We start from the raw sequence: 7152 nt of genomic DNA, 5'->3' as shown, positions 1-7152 counted from the left end.
GTGGGTACTGGGGTTGCGGAGGTGGTGGTCGCCGCTCAGTGCTGCGCCATTTTATGCTAGGGATGTTAGGGACCCTCTACTTACAGGTGGCTGTGACGTGGCTAGTGGGCTTGCACTTCATGATCATAAAGTACACTAATGACCTGTTAGTTTTATAAATGTTGCTGAGAAGCCTTAGATCAAGGTGCATGTTGTGGATGTGCGACCATGTCTGTTTTCTCCCTTTGAAATAACAACCTGTTAGTTTTTGAGAGTATGCTGAGAAGCAAGTAGATCAAAATACAAATGGTGGATGTGCGGCTATTATTACTTATTGTGATAATATTTACCTGTGATATAATTTACAATAGCTCAAAGTTGAAATTCCTGGAGGCTGGGAAAGTTACTAGGAACCAGTGGGGAGATTTATCAAAATCTGTGTTGAGGAAAAGTGGTACAGTTACCCATAGCAACCAACCAGATTTCTATTTTCATTTTTAAAAGGGCAAAATGAAAGAAGCAATCTGATTGGTTGCTTTGGGCAACTGCACCACATTTCCTCTACACAGGTTTTGATAAGTCTCCCCCTTCTGCTTGTAAATGGGATGACTCCAATAAGGCCTATTTACAAATGGCAGACAAAAGCTTTTGCAGCTCATATCAACCACGGAAATATCTGCAACATACTGTATAGGGCACAATAAAAAAAATCAGCAATCCGATTTTTCTCATGTAAATAGTTTTATATTGCATAAATGACCTATGGTACACATGGGTGTTACGTTATGCGCTCAGGCCGAACACGCTGGCCCTGAGCGCATGGTCCCGTTACCTGCTGCCAGCGCACGCCCGCATGCGAATCCCAGCCCGTCACTCACCTGGTGCTTCTCCTGCACCCGCCTCTCTGCTCCGACGTGCGTGTCCCTGTCCCCTAGGGCATGCGTGCGCCGAAGCTTTAAGATTTAAAGGGCCAGTGCGCCCATTAGGGAAGTAACACCTGTGGCTCATGGATAAATTCCTCCACCGCCAACACTTCCCTGCAAGATCTTTGTTGCTCTAGTGCCTGAGAGAAAGCATTCCTGAGAGTTGCCTTGCCGGGTATCATACCCTTTGCTCCGTGACCTGACCTTGCTCCTTTGCCGCCTGCCTACTGACCACTTGCTACGTTCCTGACTACGCTACTGTGCTGCCAGCCCTGACCTTCTGCTATCCTTACCATGAGTTGCCTTATCCCATCTGTGCCTCAAATTTCCTCAGCCGCCTGTGTGGTCGAGCCGTGCCAGGGGTAGCGACCTGGGTGCCGCCTGCCACAGCAAATCCATTGCGCTTTGCGGCAGGCTCTGGTGAAAAACAGTGGCACCTTAGACTCCACTCCCTGGTACGGTCCGAGTCATCTGCCACACAGGTCCAGCGGATCCACTATCTTCAGTGTTCTAGTCTACTAAAACGCGATTGTTACAATAGGGTTGCCACCTTTCTTGCAAAAAATACTGGCCATGCTAATTTACATAATTAATTATATATGCGTAACATCACTGGATACACATATTTTGTCCTATTCTGACCCTTATAACTTTTTTTTTATTTCTCCTTATATGGGCCCGTATGAGGGCTATTTTTCCGCGCTCTGATCTGTATTTTTGAAAAGTACCATTTTTGTTTTGATGTGACTTTTTGATCGCTTTTTTTTAAATAAAATTAGGGAGCTGCAGTTAGTACAACTCCCAGCATGCACTGATACAGCCTGTAGCTCAGCAACTGCCCCAAACGAATGCTACAACTTCCAGGATGTTGGACTATATAGTAGTATATATAATAGGTGATGTTTCCCAACCAAGGGTGCCTCCAGCTGTTGCAAAACTACAACTCCCAGCATGCCCGGACAACCATTCTGTCCGGGCATGCTGGGAGTTGTAGTTTTGCAACAGCTGGAGGCAATCTGGTTGGGAAACTCTGGTATAGGTTATGGTGCAACATTCCAGGAGTTGGAGGATTGGTTGGCTAAATACCGGCCATTGCATTGCTGGTATTTTTAATATAAAAATATCTGCAGGGTGGCCAAAATACCGGCTGTGCCAGCAAAATACCCGGCCAGGTGACAACCCTAGGTACACATGACCTTATATTAGGGAATGGCTATACATCAGTGGTTCTCAACCTTTTTCACAACTGTACCCCCAAAGGGTGAAAGTATGTCCATGGGTACCCCTTGCGCAGAACTTACGCATGAGGGTTACCCGCAGACAAAATAATAAAATTACTTATTTTCATAATTTCATAATGGCGTGTGCTTACCTTTATACTATTGCCATACCTAATCCCCTTGTGCCATTATTCCCCCCTCCATCTTAATTCCCTTGTGCCATTATTATCTGATACGGCAAAAGGGGATCAGAGGGAGGGGGGAGTAACGGCACAAAGGGAAATAAGATGGAGGGGGTGTTAATCATCCCCCCCATCCATCTTAATGCCCTTGTGCCATTATTGCCCCCCCCCCCCGATCCCCTCTTGCCACCATCAGATAATGGCAAAACTGGATCAGAGGGGGCAATAATGGCACAAGGGGATAGAGATGATGGGGGAACAATGGCACAAGGGGATTAAGATGGAGAAGTATAATCAACACCCCCCCCCCCCCCACACACACACACCTTAATGCCCTTGTGCCATTATTCCCCCACTCCCTCTGATCCCCTTTTTCCATTATCAGATAATGGCAAAATGGGATCAGAGGGAGGGGGGAATAATGGCACAAGGGCATTCAAATGGGGGGGGGGGATAATGGCAAAAGGGGATCAGAGGGAGGGGGGGATAATGGCACAGGGGGATTAAGATGGGGGGGGGAATAATCATTATCCCCCCCCCCTCCATCTTAATGCCCTTGTGCCATTATTTCTCCCCCCCATTCTAATACATACATAAAATAACATCCCTCCCATACACTTAGTTTTTACTTTTTCTTTAAAGGGCAATTCCAGGAAAAAACTTTTTTTATATATCAACTGGCTCCATAAAGTTAAACAGATTTGTAAATTACTTCTATTAAAAAATCTTAATCCTTTCAGTACTTATGAGCTTCTGAAGTTAAGGTTGTTCTTTTCTGTCTAAATCCTCTCTGATGACACGTGTCTGGGGAAATGCCCAGTTTAGAAGCAAATCCCCATAGCAAACCTCTTCTAAACTGGGCGTTTCCCGAGACAGCTGTCATCAGAGAGGATTTAGACAGAAAAGAACAACCTTAAAGGAGTACTATGATATTGAAACAAATGTCACCATAGAATAGGGTATCTAAATACCTTTAAATAGAGGTGTCGTTCTCCGGAATCGGTCCAGCAGTTCTCCCGTTACAGCCCACGGTAATTTAGCTTACTTCCGGGTACTGTACGTCTCAAAGTGACGTCAGAATTGACGCTACCCAGCATTCATAGCGCCTATCCCTCTGTTCTCAAGCCCTCCCCTCACTGTAGCTCCCCACCCCTAATAATATTCAGCACCACGCCCCTCTCTGCCTTCTCTACACTCAACTTTATGCGTAAGTTGCTTTGTGAATATAACGGGTAGTTACGCCGACGTAACTATCAGTTATATTACTGGACGCAAGTAATCACATGCCCGGTCCAAGGTTTCTGCTGAGTGCGCAGGCGCGCGACTCGCAGCATGATAGGAGGGAGGTAAGAGAGGCATTTCCTCAGCCGAGCGAATGCCGGCTGAGGAAACGAGGGGGGTTATGAATATTCAGACGGGGAGGGACCAACTCGGGCTTGTTGGGGCCGGCAGACTCTGGGGAGGATCCCAGAAATTATGACGTTTCGTTACAAAGATGGCGACAGACAGCCAGAACATGCGGAACGAACGTCATAGCTCACAGTCAGAGGATGAACTTCCGGATTACGTGAAAAACAGGGATGCTTGCATGGAAGGTTATTGAGGTAATTTACACTATTGTATAACTTGCTAAATTATTGCTAATGGCAGTTAAATGTTTTGCTTTAGAGTACTCCTTTAACTTCAGAAGCTCATAAGTACTGAAAGGATTAAGATTTTTTAATAGAAGTAATTTACAAATCTGTTTAACTTTCTGGAGCCAGTTAAAAAAGTTTTTTCCTGGAATACCCCTTTAACATTACGTGGCACATCCAGTTCCCAGAGTCCCATTTGGCGGGCTGCACTGATGGGTGATGTCCTTCTGCGCTGTGCAGCACTTCTGCTCAATGTCAGGGTACATGACACGTCTGCCTGGCAAACACGCAGCTCCCGGAAAGTAGCTGTGGCCGCGGTACTTTACAGAGAGCTGCCACGGCCATTCCCCGATCTGCGCTGACAAACACTGGGCAATGCATGGCTGGTATTTGTCAGCATATCAGCGTACCCCTGCACAACCGATGGTGTGCCCCTAGGGGCACACGTACCATCGGTTGATAACCCCTACTATACATGCAATTACCTCATAGATGAAGTATGTGAAGCTACTATCTGTGGTATCTGTCAGTCCCTGGGACCTCACCTCTCAAGTGCCATTGACAACAATGTTGTCCTCATGTGGTTGAGGGGTTTTAGGGCCCCAGGTGTGAGCACAACTCCTGCCCTGTTCCTAAGTATTAGGCTAGGTTCACACTACAGAATTTCTGCCTGCCATTTCGCTTTGAGATTGCAGGCAGAAATTCCGCTTGCTAAAATGTACTGTATAGTGAATAGGTTTCTGTACACAATTTCACACTTCGGAATTTGTAAATGGAAAATCCGCTTGGAAATTCCCGCCTTTAGAATGGTGTTGCTCATTCTTCAGGCGGAAATACTCGCAGAACACATTGCAGTCTATTGGAGACTGCAGTGTTTGCGTGGTCCTAGAGCCGACACTGGCCGCACTCGGAATCTCCGGGCGGAAATTTTCTGACCGGAGATTCCGCAGTGTGAACCTAGCCTTAGACCAGCGGTCTTCAAACTGTGGCCCTCCAGATGTTGCAAAACTACAACTCCCAGCATGCCCGGACAGCCAACGGCTGTCCGGGCATGCTGGGAATTGTAGTTTTGCAACATCTGGAGGGCCACAGTTTGAAGACAAAAACAGATCCCTCCAGGACAGCACAGGATAGAGCTGGCGCACAAGACTTCAAGGTAAAAGCAGATTTATTTTACCCGGCATGCAACGCGTTTCGCTGGATAACCAGCTTCATCAGGCATGCCTGATAAAATAAATCTGCTTTTACCTTGAAGTCTTGTGCGCCAGCTCTATCCTGTGCTGTCCTGGAGGGATCCGTTTTTGCTTCACGTTGTGTTGCCAGGAGCGGCTGGCGAGTTTTCGCCCGTATAGGGTCTATGCCTACACCATTGTTGTACTTGGTCGCAGTACAACCGACATCGGCGAGCAATATTGCTTAAATTATATCCTATTTGTTTACGGTATCACACTAGGAGCGCCGTCTCCCTAGTTTGAAGACCACCGCCTTAGACGGTGTTCTTTAGCCTGTACCTATAGTCAGACCTCATTTTGTGGGGACTTTAGTGTAAAGGACTCCTCCCCTGTTAGGCAGAGGAGAGCAGCAGCCAGATGGAGCACTTGTAGCTTTTGTTTTGTTGCTGTTTTACTATGTGGGTGTCTTATATTACAACCATGCTGAACATCAGTGGCCGGAGAGAGGAGAGGGAGGAAAAGCCTGTTTACACAGACTGCAAACCGCCTGGGGAATAATGCAGGAAAGGAAGTGAGCCGGCTCTCTGTCTGACTGCTCCAACTTCCTGCTCACACACACACACTCACATTAACACACAGCAGAGAGAAAAAAGAGCAGAAAATCAGGATCTCATTACAACAGTGAGGCGACTGACAGCATGGACAAGCCAGGGACTGTGCCCCAGCCTTCCTAGACAATTACTAGCCCAGGAGAGAGTGGTGCAGCACCAGTCTGGGTAGGTACAGCTGGGTATGGGATGTGGCACTAGTTGCATGCACTTATTACTACTGTTCTTGGTGTCTATAGGATGGAGGAGGGGCAGCTGTGTTCTGCATGAAGTTGCCTATTTATCTCAGCAGGATTTGTAGAAATAAACGGCATGTACTTCATAAGTCATTTCAGGGCCCCTTACTTCACCCTGGGTGGGCACTGAGGAGTCGCCAGCCTTTTAATTGCCTTCATTCAGTAAGGGTGTGACTGGCATGACAGATACCGTGTACCTCATGTAGAGCTGGACATTATTCATGTTTGTTCTTGGTGGCATTGTGAAGGGTACTGGGCATCAGTGACTATGGCAGGTTAGTTGTACGCGACTGGGCACCAAAGCTTGTACCCAGGGAGTGTGACAGTAAAGTCACGTTTGCACAGCTATGGGCTACAGTGTGTCATAGTGCTTTCTGGACATTGGTACTTGTGACTGGCATGTGGGTGCAGGATAGTCTTTTAGGTTACAGGCAGTGGCAGTTTTGTTTTTATGACTGGGCATCATCTTTTCTGATTGGCACTTGTGGCAGGAAAATTATCTTAAATTATTTAGTGTCATGTGTGACAGGGAGACAATTTTATAATCCAGACTAGACATAAGTACTTGTTGGTTACAAGAGGAGGGAGAGAAGACATTAGGACCTGTACCAACCATGTAAATACATAAAGATTGGGTACTGGTGATTGGCATGTGTGACTGAGTGTCCAGTACTAACAGGGCATGTGATAGGAGTAATTGGCATTTATAATAGGGTTAATACCTGGGCATCATTAGTTGTGCCAGTATGTGATAGAAATGACTGGTGCATGAACACTGGTCTGTGAGTGGCATATGTGACAGGGAGAGTCTGTGGTCCTAATGACTCTGCCCTTGTGCCTGGCCCTATACTGGGCATCATGTATGTGACAGGGAGAGTCTGTGGTCCTAATGACTCTGCCCTTGTGCCTGGCCCTATACTGGGCATCATGTATGTGACAGGGAGAGTCTGTGGTCCTAGTGACTCTGCCCTTGTGCCTGGCCCTATACTGGGCATCATGTATGTGACAGGGAGAGTCTGTGGTCCTAATGACTCTGCCCTTGTGCCTGGCCCTATACTGGGCATCATGTATGTGACAGGGAGAGTCTGTGGTCCTAATGACTCTGCCCTTGTGCCTGGCCCTATACTGGGCATCATGTATGTGACAGGGAGCGTCTGTGGTCCTAATGACTCTGCCCTTGTGCCTGGCCCTATACTGG

General features: G+C 47.1%; 1 protein-coding gene across 1 annotated transcript in view; it reads left to right on the top strand.

Moving 5' to 3' along the window:
• The first annotated feature begins 5631 nt into the window (after positions 1-5631).
• Positions 5632-7152, top strand: part of ELK3 (ETS transcription factor ELK3) — a 52957-nt gene continuing 51436 nt past the window's right edge. The window contains exon 1 of the mRNA XM_056574487.1: positions 5632-5886. The gene's annotated coding sequence lies outside the window, so the exon portion shown is untranslated. The remainder of the gene's footprint in view (positions 5887-7152) is intronic.

Source organism: Hyla sarda, chromosome 4 (genome assembly GCF_029499605.1).
Source record: "Hyla sarda isolate aHylSar1 chromosome 4, aHylSar1.hap1, whole genome shotgun sequence".
NCBI classification, from domain to species: Eukaryota; Metazoa; Chordata; class Amphibia; order Anura; family Hylidae; genus Hyla; species Hyla sarda.
Note: the sequence above shows the minus strand (reverse complement) of the source record. Positions and strands in the feature narration are given on the sequence as shown.